Source organism: Sturnira hondurensis, unplaced genomic scaffold (assembly GCF_014824575.4).
Source record: "Sturnira hondurensis isolate 20B ecotype Veracruz unplaced genomic scaffold, ASM1482457v3 Scaffold0002840, whole genome shotgun sequence".
Taxonomy (NCBI): domain Eukaryota; kingdom Metazoa; phylum Chordata; class Mammalia; order Chiroptera; family Phyllostomidae; genus Sturnira; species Sturnira hondurensis.
This window is the reverse complement of record NW_028075471.1, coordinates 1,368,843-1,393,731: the sequence shown is the minus strand read 5'-3', so window position 1 is coordinate 1,393,731 and position 24,889 is coordinate 1,368,843. Positions and strand designations below refer to the sequence as shown.

At 44.5% G+C, this 24,889-nt stretch overlaps 1 protein-coding gene across 2 annotated transcripts in view; it reads right to left on the bottom strand.

Annotated features, from left to right (window-relative positions):
* Positions 1 to 24,889, bottom strand: part of CACNA2D3 (calcium voltage-gated channel auxiliary subunit alpha2delta 3) — an 861,794-nt gene that overhangs the window by 475,190 nt on the left and 361,715 nt on the right. The window lies entirely within an intron of this gene.

Sequence of the window (24,889 nt, the reverse complement as noted above, 5' to 3'; positions counted from 1 at the left end):
ATTTCCCCCTCCTGAGTCAGAATTCAGCACAAAAAACAGGAAAGACATGTTTTCCCCTCACTGCAGTTACCTCAGCTAACATAGCCTGGCTCAGATTCTCTCTACCTCAGACTTACAAGTTTCCTTTTAAAAAAGAAAACAGCCCTGACTGGTGTAGCTCAGTGGATTGAGCGCGGGCCTGTGAACCAGAGGATTGCGGTTCGATTCCCAGTCAGGGCACGTGCCTGGGTTGCAGGCCGGTTCCTTGCAGGCCAACTACCAGCAGGGGATGCACGAAAGGCAAACCATACATTGATGTTTCTCTCCCTCTCTCCTTTCCCTCTAAATATAAATAAATAAATAAAATCTTAAAAAAAAATAAAAAAGAAAACAGATAAGTAAATTGGAATTATGTAACTAAATCTCTCTGCTTCTTTGGTTCAGCAGAGTGTGAGCCCCAGGAAGGAACGAGACCTTACTTTGGTCTTTTTCTGCATAACCAAAACTGTGTGGACTGATGAAGAGATGGATGGATGGATGGATGGGTGGGTGGGTGGGTGGATGGATGGACGGATGGATGGATGACTAAAGCAAAGGTTGTTCTCCAGATTACAGACAACCATCTACTCTTCTGCCCTGCTATCCCAAAAGCAAATCTCTCTTCCTCACCCTTGGCAGCCCAGTAATAACTCCTTGATCTCTGTCCACAGGTAAGAATTAAGGATCTGCCCTGGCTGGTGTGGCTCTATGGAGTGAGTGCCAGCCTGCAAACTGAAAGGTCACTGGTTTGATTCCTGATCAGGGCACGTGCCTGGGTTGCAGGCCAGGTCCTCAGTTGGGGGCATGTAAGAGGCAACCAATCAATGTTTGGAAACACATTTACGTTTCTCTCCTTCTCCTTCTCTCTTCCTTGCCCCCTCTCTAAAACTAAATAAATAAAATCTTTAAAATGGCATCAAGTTAAAACAAAACAAAAAAGTTTAAAAAAGAATTAAGGGCAAAGACACCCAGGAAGAGGAAAAAGTATTTCTCATACTGGTGGAAGCTGGGTAGAACAGGGAGGATGATCTGTGACTGTCCACTTTTTACTTTTTTAACCTCTGAGGCTCCTATTTCAAAATGATGACACATGAAGCAATATTCCTAAGAGGGGAAATAATTGTCTGGAGTCAGTCTGATGAGGGTAAGAATAACAAGAGGATAAACAGGTTGATAACTAGGAAGAGGAGGAGGAGGAGAAACCTCGGAGTCCTTCCCGAGGCACAGGCACTGTGCGTAGCTCCCCCCGCCCCCCAGCCTCCCACACAGCCACCCTCCATGCTGCGCAAGTGGAAACTGAGCGAAGAAGGTTGGGCGCTTTCCCAGAAGCCCCCTGCTAGTAAGTGGCAAAACCTCCAATCTGTGTTTTTCTTTTTTGCAAAATGGGGATAATAGTGACCTCCATCAACGGCTCTTCAGAAGGTTTAAAAAATGGGCAGAAAAGGACCAATGACAAAAAGCATTCACAAAGCCATCAACTCCCCAGAGTTCCCTGTGGGATTCCAAGTTACAGCAATCCCTCCATGGTATTGGTCCATCCCACACAGGTGAGGGGATGAGGACAGACTGGGTCACTCCAGTCCTCAAGTCTCATGGTAAGACAGAGAGAAGTGATGTTCATGCAACCACGTACACTGACAAACTCAGAACACTGCACCCCACACTCTCCTCCACACTGTCCGCCCTTGCTTACTAGCTGGTTGCCCCCAAGACGTTCCCCTGGACAGGGCTGAGGCAGAGCCCACAGGCTGGCCCCTGACCCAGCACGCAGACGTGGCATCTTATCTCAGGGTCTTACCTCTAGCCACCTTATTTTTTCAGGTCACTTACTCAGATTCAATAGGCAACCAGGATTCTGACTCTCATCTCAGGGGTAAATGCTCTAACTCTTGTGAACAATAATAACCACATCACAGGCCAGGAGAGTGAAACTGACCAATTCAACCTTTTACCACGAAGTAATTTTAAGAAAGAATTTATCTTTGCAATCCTGGAAAATGGAGCCCTTTATTGTTCCTGTCCAAGCTTGACGATACTCAGTCTAATTCACTCCCTGCTACAAAAGCCCCTTAAATCAATCCACAAAGATGCAGATACAATAATGACACTGAAAAATCTATGTTTCTTGCCTCCTCCATCCATGGCCTCAATTATATCAGTGTGATATAAAAATCTTCCACAACTAGAAACAAAAATTCCAATTTACTAGCTACTGTCTCGGCATGTTTAGGAGTCAAGCAGTTTCCAGTCAGACAATTCTTACTTTTTGAGCATGGCTTCTTCAGGGGCAGTAAAGGGGTGTCCATGCATCCAGGTGGTCCTAGAAACCTAAGACTATCACCTTGGGAAGTGTGAGCATATTCAGAAATGCAAAAAGAACTGTGGTGGTCTAAGAGTCACTTCCCCGCTTCATCAAACCTTGCTCTGAACTTAGCCTCTTCAAGAAAAAGGGGCTTCATGAGCCCTGACTGGTGTGGCTCGATGGATTTAGTGTGGGCCTGTAAACCAAAGGATTGTGGTTCAATCCTCAGTCAGGGCACATGCCTGGGTTGCAGGCCAGTTCCCAGCAGGGGACGCACGAAAGGCAACCATACATTGATATGTCTCTCCCTCTCTCCTTCCCTTCCCCTCTAAAGATAAATAAATAAAATATTTTTTAAAAAGCGGGGGGTGGGGTGAGCTTCAATTCTTCTAAGACACATGAACCAGAGAAGCAGAATCACTAAAAGAAATGACCTAGTTAAAATCGGGACTGTGCTACACACACCCATTTGATCAAAGATTTCAAATAACACTCCCTCTGGTTTGTAAAATAATCACAGTGCATTGATTTCACGAGCTTGTTTAGCAAGCAAATAGAAGAGAATAATATCCTGAATTGCTGTCCATTGTTACCACCACCTAAGAGACTGAAAAAAATAGAAAAATACTGACATTATTAAGTGGGGCATTCATCTAAATATTTGGGTTTTTAAAAGACTACTGTAAGTTGAAAATGGTTTTCCCAGCTCATTGCCACCAACCAGAAAAGAAGTGCCCCGAAGGGCCATGCACCCCTTGTACCCAGGTCCCCAGCCCTTCCCACCACCTACTGAGGAGGAGGTAAGCATTACACCGGGATGCGGACCAGCACCCTACCCAATTGTCCTCTGCTGTGGCTGCAGATTTGCTGTGAAAAGGCAGCATCTGCCTCAGTAGCATGCTTACTGTTTTCCTTGTTTGTGTTTTGTCTCCAAATAAATTTAAAAGCCCCTTTTGCTTCACTTAGCATTTTCCAAGAGTCTTAGATTAATCTGAGCTTTACCTTCCACCTCTTCCCTTAATCTTCTTAGGGGTTTAATATACTGTATTAGCTTCCTGTGGCCGAGACAATAAAACATCACACACTAAGTGGCTTAAAACACAAATGTATTCCAGAGGTCCCAAATCACGGTGTTGGCAGGATGGGTTCCTTCTGGAGGCTCTGAGGAAGGATATGTCTCATGCCTCTCTCCCGGCTTCTGGTGGCCTCCAGCAACCCGTGACGTCTCTTGCCTTACAGATGCGCCACTCCAACTCCTGCCTCCATCTTCACATGGCCTGCCCCCTCTGTGTGCCTGTGTCATATCTCCCTCTCCTTTTTTTTTTTTTTGAAGAAACCAGTCATTGAATTTAGGGTCCACCCTAAATTCAAGATAATCTCTTTTCAAAATCCTTAACATATGCAAAGATCCTATTTCCAAAATAGGTCACATTTGCATGAAGTACTGGAGGCCACTGTACAACCCAGTACATGTCCTTGTACTCTCTTACCTATCCTACAATATACCCATACTCCATATTTTGTGCTGTTCTTTTTCAAATCTGAGTTTAATAAATGCAGGCTTTTTACCCTGCACAAGATGTTTAAAGATCTTCTCCCTTTTCTTCTCTATGGGAACAATTCAGAATTTATGTCTGCATTGTAATTTTATGAACTTCCTGACCTCTGTCGATGGGTCCCACCTGTAACGGACAAAGTTGGATTATAATCATTTCCCTTAATGCCCAGTGTATGTGTCAGTGCTCAGCCTTCCGTGCTCAGGAAAGTGAATATCATATAACGTGGTCATTTTGGTTCCTGTTCAATGTTCCTGTGGGTTCCACATCAACTCATTGTTCACATTACCCACGTCCAGGAAGAGCAGTTCTGCCCCCCACTTCCTCTCTCTTATGAGAGATTAAATCACCTCTGATGCCAGTCAAAAATTTATCAGATGATCAGCTTTTAGTAAAACAGACGACTAACAGATGTTCAGATAGTAAGAGTCCCACACCACCTCTGTGCTCAATTTGCAATTTGTACTTGAAAAGCATCTCACACATCCCTGACCTGTCTTTGTAATATATCCTATAACCCATCAAAAAAATGACCTTTGCAGTTTCCTTCTTTTATTTCCACCCAAATCGCTGCTCTTTCCTGTGGTTGGCACTTGCTACACGAGGGTCACCTGGTGTTACAGATGTCTAACACGCTCTCCGCACACTGCCTGCTGCAAGTACTCACACAACTTTCATTCTCGTTGTGTATCTTTGAGTGAGTAACCCATCTTGTCTTTGCCTTTCAGGCACCATTTCCATTTGCCTGAGTCCTACCTGAGACGATCAGTCCCTTAGGTCAAGCAAGTCAGTGGATGCAAGCACTTAGCACAGCAATTGGCACATACAAAATGCTCCCTAAATAGTGGGTTATTTACTCTGTGCAGCAGCAAATGAGTAAATAAGGTCCCAAGAAGAACAACTGACTTTTATCCCTGTCCCTATGGTGGGTGTCACTGGGTAGTAGCCTCAGTGTTGCAAACCAGTCTGGAACTCTGGCTTTGGAGCTGGAACCCTGGGTCCTTGTTCAGCACTTGCTAGCTGGTGGCTCTGGACTTGTGACCTAACTCCCCTGAGCCCGGGATCTCATCTGTAGAAGGGGACAGAGCAGCCCCTTGCTCAAATGCTGCTGGGCAAAAGCACATAAGGAGGGAGGCCTCCTTAACTGTTACCAGGGATTCACTCATCACATGCTGTTGTGTAGCGAGCTCCCAAACCCAACCCCGGGGCAGTTTGGCTGCCCCAAGACTGTCCAGATGAAGCTCCACCTAAGTCTCTCCACCCTTCCTCAGATTATCAGGACAAGGTACTCTTTTTGTTTGTTTGCTTTTTGCTTATTTCTTTTTAAAGTATTTTTATTGGTTATACTATTACAGTTTTCCCAATTTTTCCCCTTTAGCCCCCTCCACCCTGTCCCCCCAACCTTCTAGCATCCCCCACACTTAGTTCATGTCCATGGGTTGTACATACAAGTTCTTTGAGTCCTCTGTTTCCTATACCATTTTTTTATCTCTCTCTGTCTATTTTATACCTACTACTTATGCTTCTTCTTCCCTGTACCTTACCTCCCCTTTTCCTCCCTTCCCCCTCCCCACTGAACTCCCTCGGTGTGATGTCCATTTCTCTGATTCTGTTCCTGTTCTGCTTGTTTGCTTAGTTTTTGTTTGCATTGTTTTCCTTTTCGTTTAGGTTCATTGTTCATAGTTGTAAGTTTGTTGTCATTTTATTGTTCATATTTTTAATCTTCTTTTTCTTAGATAAGTCTCTTAAACATTTCATACAATAGGGGCTTGGTGATGATGAACTTCTTTAACTTGACCTTATCTGGGAAGCACTTTATCTGCCCTTCCACTCTAAATGAAAGTTTTGCTGGATAGNCACCCTGTCCCCCCAACCTTCTAGCATCCCCCACACTTAGTTCATGTCCATGGGTTGTACATACAAGTTCTTTGAGTCCTCTGTTTCCTATACCATTTTTTTATCTCTCTCTGTCTATTTTATACCTACTACTTATGCTTCTTCTTCCCTGTACCTTACCTCCCCTTTTCCTCCCTTCCCCCTCCCCACTGAACTCCCTCGGTGTGATGTCCATTTCTCTGATTCTGTTCCTGTTCTGCTTGTTTGCTTAGTTTTTGTTTGCATTGTTTTCCTTTTCTTTTAGGTTCATTTGTTCATAGTTGTAAGTTTGTTGTCATTTTATTGTTCATATTTTTAATCTTCTTTTTCTTAGATAAGTCTCTTAAACATTTCATACAATAGCGGCTTGGTGATGATGAACTTCTTTAACTTGACCTTATCTGGGAAGCACTTTATCTGCCCTTCCATTCTAAATGACAGTTTTGCTGGATAGAGTAATCTTGGATGTAGGTCCATGCCTTTCATGACTTCAAATACTTCCTTCCAGCCCCTTCTTGCCTGGAAGGTTTCTTTTGAGAAATCAGCTGATAGTCTGATGGGAACTCCTTTGTAGGTAACTGTCTTCTATTCTCTTGCTGCTTTTAGGATCTTCTCTTTGTCTTTGATCTTGGGTAACTTAATGATGATGTGCCTTGGTCTGTTCCTCTTTGGGTCCAACTTCTTTGGGACTCTCTGGACTTCCTGGAAGTCTATTTGCTTCACCAGATTGGGGAAGTTTTCTTTCATCATTTGTTCAAATAAGGTTTCAATTTCTTGCTGCTGTTCTTCTCCTTCTGGCAACCCTATAATTCAGATGTTGGAACATTTCAAGTTGACCCAGAGAATCCTCAGCCCCTCTTCATTTTTTTGGATTCTTGTTTCTTTATTCTGATCCAGTTAGATGTTTATTTCTTCCTTTTGTTCCAAATTATTGCTTTGAATTCTGGTTTCCTTCTTGTCACTGTTAGTTCCCTGAATATTTTGCTTTGTTTTATTACTGGTACCTTTCACCTGTTCTTTCATTTTCCAACCAAACTCAATCAGATCTGTGAGTATTTTGATTACCAAGGCTTTAAATTCTTCATTAGATAGTTTGGCTATCTCCTTATTGCTTAGTTCTCTTTCTGAGGTTTTGCTGTGTTCTTTCATTTGGGCCATATTCCTTTGTCTTGGCACAGCTGATAGGTTGTAACGGGGCAGGGCCTTAGGTATTCCCTGGGCAGGGCAACCCTCTTTGCTGCACTGCCTGTGGGGGAGGGGCCAGAGAGGGAACAATGCAGCTGGCCTGCTTGTCTCTAGCACACTTTCCAACAGGCTCTCCTGTCAGACTGGAAGTACCTGCAAGTGGCAACCCCAGCCTTAGCCCACAGTCAGCTCTGAGTCTCCCATGCAGCTCTGCAGGAGCTCAGCAGTCAGCCCCTCCCCTCATCCACCTCACTGAGGTTTTTCTGAGTTGGCCAGCGTGGTCCACCTTATGAATCTGGTTGTTCTGGTTGATTTTTTCTTTAATTCATTGGTTGTCAGAGTTCCATGCAGTTTGATTTTCTGGTGATTTTGGTTGTTTATTGATTTTAGATTGGTTTGTTATCCTCTTTTTGGTGTGGGAGGAACTAGGAACTGTGTCCTAGTTCCTCCATCTTGGCCGGAACTAGGACACAGTACTCTTGATGAATCCTTCATTCATTTGATCATCCAACAAATGTTTATTGAGCATTAACTGTATCAAGCATTCAGCAGTGAACCAACAGACCATGAAGGTGATGTTTTGGTGTGAGGAGGGGAGACAACGGACAAATAAATGAGAACTCCAAATAGAAATGGGTGCAACAAAGACAACAGAAAGAAATGGTAGCCTTGAGAGTTACTTGTGTGGAAAGGGGGAAGGAGAGTTACTCAAACTGGGTAGTCAAAGATGACCTCTTTGAGGAGAGACCTGAATGCTAAATAGGGATCAATCTTGGGCTTTGAGGCATATGTCTCCTGAATATGAAAGTACACCCAGCCCAGAGAGAGGGCTTAGGCCCACACAGGAGCTTTCTTCAGTACCGCATGTTGGATCAGATTCAAGAGGAGAATAGCTGGATGGTTTTCATGTCTCCCAATTCAGCAAGTAAATGACATCTCTCCCATTCATTCTAAATAGATCGTAGATTAAATAATGACTAGTTTTGATGCTAATTATCAACTACTTATATGTATTGGAAAATAGCCCTTAATGTGTGTTGAATTATAAAGCAGGTTTATTTGCCAAACATTTACCCTTCCTCTAAGCGTAGTGATGTGCTAGACATTAAATGCAGGTTTCACATTCAATTCACAAAGCTGGAGTCAATTTCTGGCAGCCCTGGGATAAGGGGAATGAGAACTCACAGCCCAATGCTGAACCACTCTAGATAAAGTTGGAAGAAAATGAATGGTAACACACACACCTACCAATGTGGCAAATCTACAGGGTGCTCTGGACTCTCTCAGCTAGTGCTTCAAGTGTGCTAGACTTCAGTGTTTATTCCCAAGTGAAATTTTATGTCAATGACTAAAGCTGGGCTTTTGGGGGGGTGTCTTAAATGCATGAACTTCAAAGAGTCTTCCTCCCTCAACATACTACAGATTTTGTGGAGACATCATTTTTCCCTCCTTGCCACTCCTTACTCTCCTCTGATAAACTATTCCTAAGTCTCTGTCAGAGATAGGGAGAAGAAATTACATAATAGAAATGAAAATAATGATGATGATAATGACAATGACAATGATGATAACAGTAGCAGGGACTGTTATTTCTGGTACATTTACAGTATACCAAATGATATGCAGGATCCTTTCCAGGGAGGTGCAAACAACTCTTCCTAGCCCCATTTTACAGACAAGAAAACTGATCCTCGGAACATTGAAAGTCATCGTCTAAGAACATCATCACCTTGCCTGAGACAGAGATTAGCTAAATTCCCTGCCCAGACTATTAGATAGAAGAAGATTTGAATGGAGGCCTTGAACTCTATTTACTGCCTACCAGAAAGTAAGCAGAGGGTAGAGGAATGGGGTGGCTCTAAAGGTACCATCTAGACACCAGGTAACAGGTAGCTCAAAGCAGACTGTCTGCCCCCAGCTGTCAACAAATAAAGTGGGTGGTCCCTGGAGAGGGGACTGGGATTGGGCATTCTCTGGGCCCTGACACAGCAGCTGTGCACCTGATGCTTGGGACATGTGAGTGAGTTGAAAGGAACATGGTGAGTGAAGATAAGGTAACACCAGGGACTAGAGTCCTTCTGCCGGAGCCCCCTAATGCATCCCCCCTGGGATCTCTGCTGCAAAGCTGTCGGTGAGGCTGTTTTGTCACCATCAGCATTTGGATCGGGGGTCAGCTTGCACGGGGAACATCAACCAGGCATATAAGTCTGGATAAGACACTCCACGGTGAAGATAAGCACAGAGCAAAAGGCTCCTAATCCTAAAACAGCATTCAATAAATTGTAGTTAAGCTGGTACTCACTAATGCAGAACAGCTTGTGCGATGTGTGGTATTGTCCTATTCGCGGAGTCTCCCTGGAGGTCCATAAGGTAAAGCTGAAGAACCAGAGCCTACCTCCTTCCTGAGGGTTTCTCAGCTCAGAGAGGGAATAGACTCATCTTGGACAGGCATGGTGATGGGGTGATTGCTAGAATACCAGCATGTACCATAACACCAACCTTGCAAGTCCCTTGCAGAGGCTCTGTGGAATTCAGTGTCTTCCTCTCAGATCTGTGTTAAATACCATGGCCAGACCACCCACCCCGCTCCAGAAGCATCAATAGTCCCTGCTAATCCCTCACACTGAGACTAAACACCACTGCCTGGTGCTCCAAGGCACTCTGATCTGGCCCTGGATCTCTTCTCAAATCTGCTTCCCACAGCACTTCCTTTTTTTCTAGCTGTTATATTTATGGTGGTTGTTACTACTACTGTGGGACAAACCACTTAAAGGGTATAAATCATGCCATACTTTCTAATATCCCCAGAAGCATTTAGCACTTGTACTGGATATAGTATGCATTTGTCCATTCATTCAGAAAATACTTGTTGAATGTTTATTATGTTGCCAGGCACTAAGATAGGATTTGGGGATAAAGCAAAGAAAGAGCATGAACAGACATGGCCTTCAACCCGATGGAGTGTACAGTCCATGAGGGAAGCAGAGAACCCAATAATTATCTAAGTACTTGTAAAATTACGGTTGTAGTTGGTATAAGAAGAGGGAGAATGTGATGTCAGGAAACATGTTCCGGGGAAGGTCTCTCTAACACAGCATGGATCAAGCTGGAATCTGCAAAGTGACTAGGCATTAAAAGGGGAAGGGGAGCAGAGTTTGGCACAGCCAACTGTGAGTTTAAAGGCCTGGAATACAGAGAACAAAAAGGAGGCTGGGTGGGAACAGCCTGGTCTCAATCTCAAGGGCAATGAAGGCCCCCGGAGGGCTGGAATACAGGGCAGACACACACCTTTGCCATCCGTGAAAGCAATCACACGAAAGCAGGTGAGCCAGGGTGGAGGGGGGGATGCTTAGAGGCTCCTCCAGTTGCTATAGAGGATTTGACAGTGCCCGCTGTAGGGTGGCAGGGTGAGAGCAGCCGGTGACATCTAGGGAGGAAGTGCTCACCACACACACGTGCCAGGCCAGGCTGTCCACTCTAAAGGTGGGCATTTATGGCAGGGGGAGTGGCTCTCTTCTGTATCATCCTAGCACCCAAGCAGGGGTCCCCAACAGCCGAACCCTGGAGGACAGAACTCCAGAGTACTGACTGCACCATGGGGGAAGGAGCCGAGAGGGACAGGGCATGCTCCTGAGATCATGCCCAAATGCAAATAAATCTACTGATGGCAATAGGGAGGAGTTTGTCCACAAACAGCTGGATTTTCACAGATTTACTAACACGAATTTCTCTGTAGTGACAGTCCTTGGGATGTGTATCAGTCCCAGACATTCTTACAGCATGTCTTTAAATGATAGGAGTTTTTCATCAGCAGCACGAAAGAATAAAATGGTGAGAAAAAGAAATCCCTGACCACCCACATGTGGGTGCTGGCAACCTTCAGCACGGGTCCCTTGCTAAGTGCTGTTGTGTGTGCACACGGTGTCAGTGGTCCTACATCCCTCATTTTCCATCATGCTCACTGCTCCTGGGAAGGCCCACACTATGTCCCAAGGATGAGGGAACCAAGGTCTGGCAAGGGGAGGCCCAGACAGCCAGTTAGCTAGGCTGTCTTTTCACTTCCGGTATTCCTCAGAGGAGGCCAGGACCGGGTATGTGGGATGGCAAGGAGGGGCTGAGAGCCACTGAGACCTGTGCCTTGGTCCCAAACACACTCCCCCTCAAAGTACAGCCAAGGAAACTCTTACTCATTCAGCCAACGAGCACCTAGAAATATCTAGGGTATTTGAAGCCTTGTACTATGTTCCATGGGGGCCATACAAAGAAACAATTCTGAAGAAAATACATATTATAACAAGTCACACACAATAAAGGACAACACCTACTTGGAGAATTCAGACTTGTCATCATGCAGTAAGAACCCATTCCTGATACGCACTGAGTCTCCTCTCATTTCAACCCTCCAGAAGAGAGAAAGAAATTTAAACAGCCCTTCCTTCCATCTTCTGGACAGGCCTGGCTCCCAGTAAAATATGATTTTGTGAGCCTGCCATCTGCGCTGATGCTATCAGCTTTTTATTGATATTTAATATAAACACAGCCCCGAGGCTTGCAGGTACCTTGACAGGGTCTGAAATATAATTGCCAGGGAATGGTATAAATGCGTGTAGCAATTAAGGAGCTGTCAGGAATATTACTGGTGCAAAGACACAGAGCTGTGGGTTGGACAAAGGCAGGCAGCACTTCGGGGGAGGCCAAGGGAGCCAGGACTGTGAGGAGAAACCAGGCAGCAGATTGGGTACGTCTGCTGCTGGCCCAGAAATCACACACGGGAAGGAGAGAAGGGGGTTACAGACACTCAGAAAGGTAAATGGAGCCACATTGAACTGGCTCTTGGTTTTCAACATCCATAGGCCGACCAAGAGCTGGCTCTCCTGCTGCAGCTTTTACACTGTAGAGACCACACATAGCCTTGAGTCTTGGCTTTTCAGAGAGGCCTAGGTGAGAGGACATGAGGGCAGAATGGGATGGAAATGGGGCACTGCTTTCAGGAGCTGTCGCAGTGGTAACAGCCTGGCAAACTGGCTTATGGGCAAGAAACACAGGGTGGATGGTGATGAAAAGGGAGTTCAGAGTGGGGAAGAAGGAAAATGTGCCAGCTGGAGACAAGGTCGGACAGAAGGGGGATTTGAAGTGAGCCCTGAGGAGGACAAAAGACTGCCTTCATGCCATGGTCCAGCAGCGAGTCCTACCCACACCTATGCTGTCACTGATTTAACAGGCAATGCTGGTGGTGGGGATGGGGTTGGTCATAGATGGAGATGCAGACACAATCTCCTCTCTGTACCAGGATCTCTGTCTTCCTCTGAGATGCCCCAGAGCCTTGGGTTTTGTGACTGGAGGAGATGGGGGAGGAAGGCGTGATGTCTAACGAATGGCCCAGGTTTGGAGATCAGAATGACTAGGTCTAGTCGCTGTGCTATCACTGGTTTTTTCAGTCCCTGCGAGGGGAACACCCCTTTCCAAATGCAATGCTGCTGCCTGAGATCTGGGCTACAAATAACCAACCGGGTAGTTGAAGAAAGAAATCTCGACTTTCTCTTTCTTAAAGGAAAGGAATCGATGGAAAGAGTCTTACGCCCTGCCCCACCACTTCTGAAGATACACAGACACAGCACACACCCCACATCACAGCCGAGATAAGTGTTTTCAGGTAGCACACAAAGAAACTTTTAAGTCTTGATGAGTTATGTATTTCATGATATTAGAGAAATTTTAACCAACACATCAAACTCATGGATAATCAGATTATTGTGCAGAATGAGGCTAAATTTATTTATATAAAAATAAAGAATGATTGAGTGCGAGCCTGCAAACCAGAGGATCGTGGTTCGATTCCCAGTCAGGGCACATGTCTGGGTTGCAGGCCGGTTCCCTGCAGGTCAACTCCCAGCAGGGGACGCACGAAAGGCAACCATACATTGATGTTTCTCTCCCTCTCTCCTTCCCCTCTAAAGATAAATAAATAAATAAAATCTTAAAAAAAATAAAGAAAGAAATAAAGAAAGAATGAGTTAATTTCAAGAAAAGCATTAAGTAATTATACAGGTGTTGAGCAGAAAGAGATGAAGTCATAAGTGTGGCCCATGAGTGACAGGCTGGGGACATGCAGCTCCAGTGGCTCAAAGCAGCAATGCTCCTCATTCCCTCCAACTGTTTTGCACCGAGGGGCTCACACCCAGACCTTAACAGTGTCTGGGGCTCACATCCCAGACCAACATGTGGGATGGCAGGTGACACATGCACACATTTCTTATGTAAAGAAAACTGCACTTTTCATTAATAAAATCCTGTATGTCTTTCTTTTCTGAAACCAACAAACTCCTAAAGCCACTCAGCTCCAAGGATATGAAAATGTAGATGCGGTTTCATACAAAAGGCATTTCTAGCTCGACACCTGTAGGCATGTGAGCACGAGTCAGAAGTAGGACTGAGAAAGTGCAGAAAGACAGTCTAAGAAGCAGACACGTTCTCTACAAGTAAACTGCAGGGGAGACCCGCCTTCTCCCAGACCTCTGGGGAGGAAGCCAACTTAGTGCCGAGGTGGTTTTGATGGATGTGGCACAAGGGGACAGTGCTCACATGGCTAGAACATTATAAGAATTTGCTTTTGATGCCCAATTTCCTGTGAATATCTACGGGTCGTAAACCCCCCCACCCCGGATTGTATCACTGGAAGTTCAAACTGCTCCCAAATAGCATGACACACACTAGGAATGATGCCAGCTTCCAATAAGATTGGCCAAGAACTATTAACAAGGAGGTTCCAGACATCTTTCCACCAGACCTCACTCAACCTATGAATTCTTTTTATCAACTATTTCTTTGGCTTGTTAAACAACAGCACTTGGGACAAATTAATTGAGACCAAATGAATGAGTTTATGGACCTTCAGTAGCTAGTGTACCCTAATTCCTGAGTGGCAAGGACCCGTGTTTAATGGTCCTTCCTCTTGTCACTTGAAAAATCAAGGGATATAGGTTCAATTCTATTAAGGGATTTATATCAATAACTAGGATGCCTATATAATTTATTAACCAAAGTAGGGGTGATGGAGAATTTTTATACTATATAGGGACTACCACTGTTAAGTGAGTCTGTCCTAGACAAACAGAATAAATGTCCTTCTGAGCACAAGTGAGTTATCCCCATTGACAACTTACCCTGTTTCACAGGGTGTAGAATTGATTGACTTGTGTGTGTGTGTGTGTGTGTGTGTGTGTGTGTGTATCTCTGGTGTGATCATGATGTGCAGTTCCTTGCTCTAATTAATTAACCAAAATTAATTAGAGCAAGGAATCATTTTTAAAATTATATATCAAATGCCTTCTTTTAACACTTAGCCCGTAGGACCATTGTCTTTTGAGTACTGTGTGTTGTCTGCCAGCTGTGGGCATTTGGCACGCTCTCGACCCCAGCTGAAGCATTTTACTCATGGGAGAAGAAATGGGGAACATTGGTTAATCCACTGAACTAACCCATTTTACTTGGGTTACTTAAAGTTTCTACCATAATTATGTCAATGTGACCTCTGCTTTTACAAGTTGGGAATCTATCTGTCCAATGGAAGGAAACAAACAGCTTACTCAAATACCTTAAAAAATCCTAGGCCACAGAACTAAGAAGATGAGGAGTAGGGATGGCTTGAAGTGCAGATTAATCCAGAGATTACCAACGGTTTCATCAAGGCCCTGGCTTCCATCTTTCTTTCTGTTCTGCATCCTATTGAACTGGCTCCATCCGCAGACCCTTCTTCTCTCACGTCTGGCCTTTCACCCTATAGCCCTCACCCCAGCATCTCCAGCCTTTTCCCTTACAGGCCCACAACACTGCTGCGGCACTCACAGTCAGCAATCTTTTTCCCACACTTCTCGGGGGTAGAATGTGAGATCTGCGCATGTTTCCTTCCTTTTCATTGACTTTTGTAAACCCATCCCTAAACTAGTCAACACAAACAGGGGATGAGACATGCTGGTCAACTGGCTTAACTGTTAATTAAGCCTTGGGTCTGAAGGCAAGCCCAGCATCCATGGAAGATGGGATCCTCAAAGAAATTCGGGGTGCCACTAGGGGGAAGTAGAGGTAAGGATGCCAAACCACAAACACCTCCAAGTTTCCAACATGGTCACAAATACCCAAAGAGCCATCACAGAGCCACAAAACCCCTGCGACTCAGGATTTCTCCAAGCACTAGTTCAGTTAAAGAATTTAAATCTGGCAGAATCATTCCCCAAGTGAAACATATCCATATCACACTGTTGTACAAAACTATGTTGAACATTCTTAAACTGCATGACAGATAGAAGGAGCTTTATCAAGGAACGTTTAGTGCAAAAGACAAATCACTCAGGATGCAAAGAAAAAAATCAAAAATGAGAGAAAGAAGCGCTTCATGGGAAATAATGCTTCAAAAGCAGCAGATTACATGCTACAAATAACAATGAAAAAGAAGAAAATGTTATTGCTACTAAAGTAAACCATCCATACCACACATATTTAACAGAAACTGCACCAAGGCACAAAAAGCCAGCTGTTGCAAAAAAAATGATGTATGACAAAGACAGGCCTTCAGAAATGGAAGTTGATCTCCCAAAACCTTCAAGTACAGAGCTACTTCTAAATTTTAGCTGGTATCGTTTAATGCATTTTAGAATGCATTAAAGCCAAGGTTTGAGAACTCTTTTCTTAAAAATTTTAGTAGTCCAAATGTTATTATTTTCATATTTGTAGAAATAAACTTATTCAAAAATATCCAGCAATAAAGACAGTAAAACTTTTATCTTATGAAGGTTGTCTGATTAGACAGTTTGGAACATAGTTTAAGCTGCCAGAAGTATAGATAAATCAAACCTTTAGCAATATTTTAGAGTCCTAACATATTTGATGACTACCTTTATTATAGCAACTCACTAGAAATAAGACAAGCCACCTATGCAGCTAGTATCCAATTAAGATTTTTTATTCAAGCTGCCATGATTTCACCCTTTGGTCTGCTTGATTACTTTTAAATAGCTTGGTTCTATTTTGTGTGTGAATTAAAGGACATGTAAATTTAAAGCTGTTGATATTTCCATAGCATTTACATGATTAAAATATAATGAAATGTTTGTAAAAACTGAAAGCTATGTTACTCATAGAATGTCCCAAAGCAAGGACCATCCATGATGCCTGGTCAAAATGTACAAAGTCAAAACAAAGAAGGCTGGTCAGAAGATGGACGGACTCAATGAGAATAGCAGAAGATGTGAAAGAAGATAATAAGCTTGTTTCAAAACAATAGCCCACCATAAAAGTAGAAATATTTAAGAGAGAACATATTCCTTAAAAGTGATACTTTATTTAATTTTTAGTTGTTCAATATTTGTTCTCTAAGACATATTATATATTTACCATATATATGGTGATCTTGTCACTTACAATTGAATTAGGCATGAGCATAGTTAATTAGCATATGGGATCAGTGTGGATTTATACCAGAAGGTCGGTCCAATCTTCTTGATTAATGTAAATTCTATTTAAGAAGAAAAGGAAAGGAAAGGACAAGAAAAAAAATGGGCCCTTTCGCCTTGAAAGTAGCTGACAATGGTGCCATGAGGGTCACAAAAAATTAATAACTTTCTGGGTCTTTAACTTTCTCCAGATATTGTCTTTAAAGCAAGAAAAAACACTTCCAATGTTTAAAATCTCTCCAAAACTATTAGTAAGAACAATATGGAAATATATAACAGATGCACAAAGACATCTTGGGATGAATACATTAAGAACCAACAACTACAAATTCTAGCATCTGTTTAATTGTCCCAAAGAGAAACATAAGAAAGACCTTTTGATAAACAAAATACAGACAGTATTTAAAAAAAAATTATGCTGTTGAGCCAAGAACTAATTCTCAGTTGGATATTTCAGGCTCTGACCACCGTAACAGGCCGTGCCGTCACACCGGCCAACTCTGAGAAAAGTCACAGGGCCCAAGCCTTGGCCCTAAGTGGCGAGAGAGTGGAATAATAAATGTATTCTGCAAGAAGTTTCCACGTGGGGCTTTTTATCTCAAACCAAACATAGAGCTCTGTTTTGGGGGAAGAGAGAGGAAATTACTCCTAGTTTTATTCTTCCCCGTAAAAATAACTTCCCTTTCAATGAACAAAAATATCCTCACGATTTGAAAAAATCAAATGACCAGAAATAAAATGAAAACCACCCTAATCCCACCAACAACATCCTGAGGTAAAACAACTCCTCCCTCTGTCTATAGTAAGCCGTTTTGTTTTTGCTAGAATGCGACTGTGCTGGCTGCCCCACCACCGAGACCCTCCCTTCGGGCTCCATTCATCAATGTCCCAAGCCAGCCAGGCACAGCTCGCTCATCTGTAATAGCAGTGCAGCGTTTACTTCCAGTGGGGAGAGGCAAGGAGCCCGCTGTCATGGGGTTTTTAGTACCCAGAGTATCTAGAAGGATTTGTTTCAAAATAAATAAATCTAACTCCTCCTTTAAGTGTAAGGAGAGAAATGTTGGTGAACGGAGAAACAATGCCTGTGTCTTTACCCCAGAAGTGTGCACAGGCCAGCTGGCCATTCTTAGCATGTCCAAAATAATCTTCCCCGACCTCCTTCTCACCTGTCCTTTGCCTATAACACTGACAGTACCCCTGTTTAAAACTTTTATCATGAAACACTTTCAAACTTCAATAGTTGCAAAATTTATTCTTAAAAAAAATGTCCCATATGCCTTTCACCTACTTCTTCAAATGTTAACCTGTTACTTAACCACGGTTTAATAATCAAAACCACAACATTAACACTGATAGCAATACCAGCACCTAATACATCTCATTTAAATTTCATCGACTACCCCACAGATGTCCTCCGTCTGGGCCTGATCCAGGACCATGCACAACACTAGCTGTGCCGTCTCAGTCTCCTCTCCTTCGGGGAAGGTCCCCCGTCTTTCTCCGCCCTGCTGGCCCGTGATGCTTTCCTTCCACCTTGCTGTGCAGCCCTAGTGCTGCCAGAACAAAGCACAACACACTGGGTGGCTGAAAACAAAACAGAATTCTATTCTCCTGCACTTCCTGAGGCCAAAGGCTGCAATCAACATTTCGGCAGGGCTTGTTCCTGCTGGAGGCTCTGCGGGAGAAACGGTCCCTGTCCCTCTTCTACCTTCGGGTGGTGGCTGGCAATCCTTGGCTCACCCGTGCATAACTCCAGTCTCTACGTCTCTGCATGTGGCCTTCCTCTCTGTGCCTGTGTGCCTTCCTCTGGTTGTATGAGGACACTAGTCACTGGATTTAGGGCCCCCCCTAAAATCTACTATGATCTTATCTTGAGATCCTTAATGAACTACATCTGCAAGCACTCTATTTCCAAATAATAAGGTTACCATCTGAGATTCTGAGTGAAGATGAATTTTTGAGGAAAACATTAGTCAACCCACAACAATGTCCTTCAATCCATTTAAAAAAAATATTTGTGGACAGTAATATAAATTATTGTTGAGTTCTATTATACAATTTCTCATATTACCTTAGTATGAGACAGCAGGAGAGAGCAAAAAGGATCATTTTATTATTTGAATAGCATCAAACAAGCTCAAAACACCCATCATAGGGGAAAATAATGGCAAAGTAGATTTAGTTTTATATTCAGTATTTCAATTATAGCTACAACTCAGCAGCAGCTTCACAGTTCACTGCTGTTTCTAACTCCAGTTGAAAATGTACCAGTAATCAGTCTGTTGATGAGGGGAGAAACATAAACACTTTTGTGCAGGAAGGCATCAGGAGTTTGAGGCTGCTTCCGAATTGGATGTTTTTGTGGGAGGTCATTATTGCCAAGAACAGCCAAGACTCCAGCTCTGCCTCACAGGCCAAGGGGAAAGGACAATTGGGACAATCACCATGTTCAATAGCCCGCCACCACTTGATTAGAGAAGGAGATGAGGTTTGCTTTGCAGGATTAGTTCCCTGCAGAAATCCACAGCAGCTTGTCCTTTCCGAGATGAGTGCAAATTGGGCCGGTGGTAATTTCACTACCACCCGCAGAATGTCTGAGGTGAGTAAAATGCACACTAGTTCATCCCCCCTGGCCCAGTAGCTGAGCCTGCTCTGAGGCAGGTTTGCACACCTAGTCCTGAAATGCCCAGCCGCAAACTGGATGGCTCTGAGAGTTCTCCAGCACATCTTGTCAGATCCACTGTTTAACCCGTTTCTTTCTTAGCAAGTCCTTTAATGAAGCTGAGGAGATCCCTCATGCTCACTATTGAGTTGCCTGTCCCATCCTCAAGTTTGCCAATTTTGAAAAGAGAAAACTCTGAAAAAAGAGATAAATACTCAAAGCACACACACACACACTTAACCTGCGTAAGCACCATCATACATATGTATCCACATGGAGGTTAATTTGGATCGAAATTTCTGGTCTGAGAAGTCAAAGCAGGGGAGGGCAAAGAGATACAAATGTCCAGATGAAAACAAGTGCAAACCACACAGATTCCCAAGTAGCAAAAGAAACCATTTAACATGCACTTGTAGCACACACACATACACTCAAACTACAACAGATTATACACCATATTAATTTTGATGTTGATGGGTCCGGAAAAGGCACCATAAACTGTTCAATAGGCTTTATTTGGATAAGAACACAGCACAAAAGCCAAATGGACTCAATTTGAAAAAACACAACTCTCTGAAAATAAGGAGACTGGCCATGTATATACAGCTTTCTGTTTGCCTGGCTACGTGCATTTCATGCTTTGGCTCACATAAGCTTCTGTAACATAGATCCTCTATGCACATCTACAAATAAGGAGACTGGGGCAATAGGGAGTATAATATGCACAAGGAGACACCTTTTAAAGGTAGTTAAACCTGAACACAATCAACAAGTATTGAGCACATGGGATGTGCAGGAATTATTCTATGACCTCCAGGTATAGTAACATATTTGATTCTCAAAACAACTCTAGGGTGAGTATGAAGGTAATCCCTATTTTACAGATAGGGAAACTGAACTTAAGCTTCTGATTAAAGTGGCCAGAGTCACACAGTTAATAGCACAGCCACCAGATAGCTCTTCTTGACCACATTTTATTGACCAAAAAAAAAATACAAAAATAGAATAATTATTGAGGTCATATTTCTAACTAACTCACAGATAGAGAATGTGAACCTGTGGAGTCGCATTGAGCAAATAAAGTGCCAGCATTAAGAGAAGTAAGGCTTAGGATCTCATGCACGTGGGTACGCCTTGAACAGAACCAGATGGGCGACCCTGAGAGTTCTGTGCATCTTTGTGTGATGGCCAAGGGGAATGAAAACAAAGCAGTGCAGATGACAGCAAATTCCTCCAAACACTGGCTCCATTTGTTAGGATGGAGACAGTCCTCTCTGGAGGGAGCAGCAATGAGCAACAGAAACTTGGCATCCTCTTCCCTGCTCCCCTGGGCACCATCAGAGAGGATTTAGCTCAGGAGGCCACTATAGCCATCAGCTGGTTCTTCTTCTTTCTTCAACTCTGACAGGATGCAGATCCCTTTACTGATAACTGAGTACTCTTTGAAGGGTAGTTTAGAGGAAGGGACTAAGGAAAAACAACTGCTGAGTATCCTGATCCTGTATACGTAGCATGGTGGTATTTGATTGGATGGATGAGTTGAGATTTGTGTCCATCACACATCTAATTTGTTAAATGTTACTCTAAGTCGAGCATCTTGGGGTGCTGGAGGGCAGCCCACAGTGAGGACAGTGGCAGTGCCAACAGACCCTTAAATAATCTGAAGGTCCGGGCTAATGATGTGTCTTGTCCAAAGCCAGTCCTCGGCAGGTCTGAGAACAGAGTCCAGATCACCTCCCGGGTTCTACTCTCCAAGCAGAAGCAGGGTGGTCACAAAAATTGGTTGGATGGGGCATGCCTGCGTGACATGACAGTGAATGAGGAGGGCATGGCCACAATCCTGGGCATGGGTCACAGAAACAGAGTGTGGAGTGTGTGTGCTCCACAGGAGGCCCCTGTCTAAAGCAACAGGGATGTCACTGCAGTTACTGATTCAGGCCAGAAAAACAGGCTGAGGGGCTGCCTCTCAGCTCAGGTTTGTCACCCCTGCAGTCAGCAACCAGCACACTTTCAAAGAACTCTCAGTCCAAGTCTGCTCTGGCATTGCCTCACCAAGAGGAGCAAGGATCTCGTGTCCAATGGCCCAAGTTCAAATTCCCACCTGACTAGCCAAGTGCTCTTGAACCTGTTCATACTCATATGAACCCTCCTAAATCCTTGCAAAATAGGGATACTGTGTCTTCTCCCCACTGTGACCACGAGCATCACGGCTATCCCAGGGAGAGTGCTCCGCAGAGGGCCTGGCCTATGGTAAGCTCCCCAAACCTAACTGTTGCTATTATTCTCTAACTTCTGAGGTGGGCTTAAGGAATGACCTATACTCCCTATGGAAATAACTGCTCTGTGTTTATCCCCCTAGTGAGAGACACAAGCTGAGGGCAGAGCTGACAGCCAGTGACAGGATTGCAGAAGAGACTTGGGGGAAAAGCAAAGATGCCAAGTGGGAATGGGTAAGTTTGGCTGTGTGGCATGGGCTATAATCTTCCCCAGGACAAATCAGTCAAGGCTTTGCTCCACCAAGAAGCTCTTCTTCTGGTTGTGGGGAAGCCCTGACCTTGACCTCTGGAGGGACAGAGGTCAAGGGACAGACCTTCCTGCAGGTCCTCAGTCCTCAGGAGCCTGGCTCCATGTGAGTTGTCACTATCACTGCCATGATGTGCTGTCCACCCTCTTGGAAACAAGAAGGTGAGACTTAGCCTGAAAGCCCAGCATCCCTGGTCCACATCCTCAGGACACATGCAAATTCTCAAAATTCCTCTTCACTTCACATGACCACGCTCTCTAGGCCATGTTTTGAGATCCTAGGACCAAGGCTGACAAAAGGCTGGAGGAGGGAGTGGGAAGGGAGCCAAAAGATCTTGCTGAGTGCTTACATACCATGTTAAGTGCTTTCAATTCATTACTTTGAAGCACCTGCCTCATTTGGATTCAGACATTTACGTGTGTGTTTACTTGTTTATTCTCCTTTTCCCCACAAGGCTGGAAACTCCATGAGATCAGAGAACCATGGTCATTAATCTTTCCAGCAAATGTGGAGGCTGTAGCTCGTCACTGTCAAGCTCACACACATAGACAAAGAAGGGCAATGCCAAGGAGCCACTTTCAGACTTGGAAAGAGCATTGCTTCCCTATACATATTTAGAAAGGAAGCCACACATCCAAAGAAGTGACGTCAAACAAAAGGAGGCAGATGATTCCAAGGCAAGTTGTGACACCTGGTGCTGAGTCAAATCTAGATGGCAGCTAAGCAGTTTTAGATCCTGCAGCAGACAGCCCCACTCCACATCAGGGCCCAAGAGGAGACACAAACTGGCTTGCTACGGTCTGTGGATAAAGGGCCTCTCAGAAGCTCCTTGCAAGCCTCCCATCCTCTCCTGTCCAAGGGGATCCCAAGGTACCTGGACAAGACTGAACTTTGCCATGGCTCGAGCCTTTGCCTAAGAGATCAGTTTGGATACAAAACTGCCTGCCAGTACATGGCACATAGCAAGTATTCCATAATTGGGTGTTAATTAAGTGACTCCTACAAGGTGGTGCCATTAGGTGGCTCCCCTGTTTTACAGAGGGCAGGTGAGGGGCAGGGTAGAGGATGAAGTAATCCCCCAAGGTCACAGAGCACAGGAATGGGAGGGCCCATATTTATCCACATCCTCAATTACCAGAGCCGAGTTCCTTTCCACACAGGCTGTGCCTCCACCCTGAGAGCCACAGCATGAGGTTTCAAGATGGGGAACACGAACCACTCACACAGCCAACCCAGGAACACGTCCCAGGTGCTGCTCCACACACCAGCCTCTCCGTCTCTCCACAACTGTGTGCTTGTCCCTCCCTCCCTCCCTTCCTCTCTCTCTCTCTCCCTGCCTCAGTTTCTTTGTCTATGAAACGAGGATAACAATTCAACTGCTTCAATTGGGGGAAGATGATTGATCTTGTCAAGTCATGCCATCTGTTGAACATTTACCAATACATTCCAGCCACTTCCAGGCCCAGCGCCGCAGCTCCCTCACTGCAGCACGGCGGGGGCAGCCCCATTGCACAGGTGAGTGAGGCTCGGTGACTTCCTCAGGGTCACACCATGCAGAGCCCCTGTGAACACTCAGTGCCGGGCAACTGCTCTGTACTATTCCTACCGGGAATAATAATAATAATAATAATAGTAGTAGTAGTAGTAGTAGTAACAACAGACTAGTCTTCTGCTCTTCTATTAGAGTATGAGAAAAAAAAACAAGAGAAAAACAGACACTGGAAAGACGGAAAAGTCCCTTCCAAATATGCCAAATGTCCTTGTCCTGTTCTGTCCTCAGCCATGATCTCCCTCCAGCACACAGTGTCCCATGCTGGCTCAGGGCCAGCCTGTATGCCCGCCACCTACCCTTTGCTGGCTCACAGAGCAGCAGTAAAGTGAGCCATGGAGGCAAGAGTGACAGAGGGACATACGGTCACCCTGGGAAGAACACACTTGCTCATCACTGGTCTGCTGGCATGGCTGGTTTCTGGAAGAATTTCAATCTGGGGAACTTGGACAATCCCGACTGGGCGGCTCCAAATATCCTTGAAGTTGTCCTGCTGGCTCTCTGTATATCTCAGTTCACACACAAACAGAAAGTGGTCCAGCCCAACCAACTACATTTCCAAAAACACCCTCAAAGTCCTTTGTAAAATGTATGCTATAGAAAATCCAGAAAGTACAGAGAGGAACAGAGAAGAAAACTAAAGCCACCCATAATCTGATGACCCTCATAACACTGGGAAATGCCCACCTCGGCCAGCACCCCAACCTCGCTGCATACAACAATGCTGTTAGCGCACCCACCGTGCCAACAGCAGCCCGGATATTTTTTATCACAAGTAGAGGAAGAGGCTAAAAACTAGATGCTTTCATTAACTGTTGTTCGGCTCTAGGGCAACTGGAGCAGAAATCCATTTTTAGGTGGAATACATGAAGCACAACTGCTTTATGTAGCTGCAACATGACGCTTGCGTGTAAATAGCTCCTGGCTGTGACATCTCCAAGAGGTTCCCCAGAAGTTGAAACTTCTCATTTTCCGACAAATAACCTTTCTGTCCCTTTTATTTTGGCTGTTCCACCTGCTGGCCACTTCATCTGTTCTCTAGACAAGAATGAGTTCAGAGCCGACACTGACAAATTGGCCAGCCAAGGTCTGGTCGCACCAGACATCACTCAGCATCCTGACAGGTGACCCGTCCCCCTCTCAGCTTCTGCTGTTAGCTGGGCAGTGAGGCCTGATTGAACTCTGGCTCGAGCCAGCTCACCAGCTCACACATCACATACTCTCTCAGCAGACACCCAGCAGCACAAAATGATACCTTTAAAATTATTCATAATGTGGAGCTATCAAGTTATTTCTCCACCAAGAGCCATGATCAGAAATGCAAATCAAGGAAGGATACACCAGCCCAGGTCAGCATGCAATAAAGAGGGCAGCAGGGGCAGATAATGAAAACAGAAGCCATGTTTTAACCTTGACTACTCACGAAGCCCAAAGTTGAAATATGAGCATCATTATAATGAAACAATTATGTTTTTATGGAGTAGAACTTTAAAGTTCTGAATTAAGAAGGCAACAGAAAGTGAGTATTATAACACAGACAGGCACTAAATATTTGTCTATTCATCTAAATCTTTCTTAGAACTTACCTTATATGAGGCACTATTTGAAAGCACTAATTCTCAAATTTTAAAATGCCTCGGGGTCCTCTGGGGAATTGTAAACACAGATGTGCGCCCCCACGCCACCCAGACTGGGGGACTGACTCAGGAGACCCGGGGAAGTCCCCAGGCAACGCTGACACTGCTACTCCCGGGAGTGTGAGAAAAAAA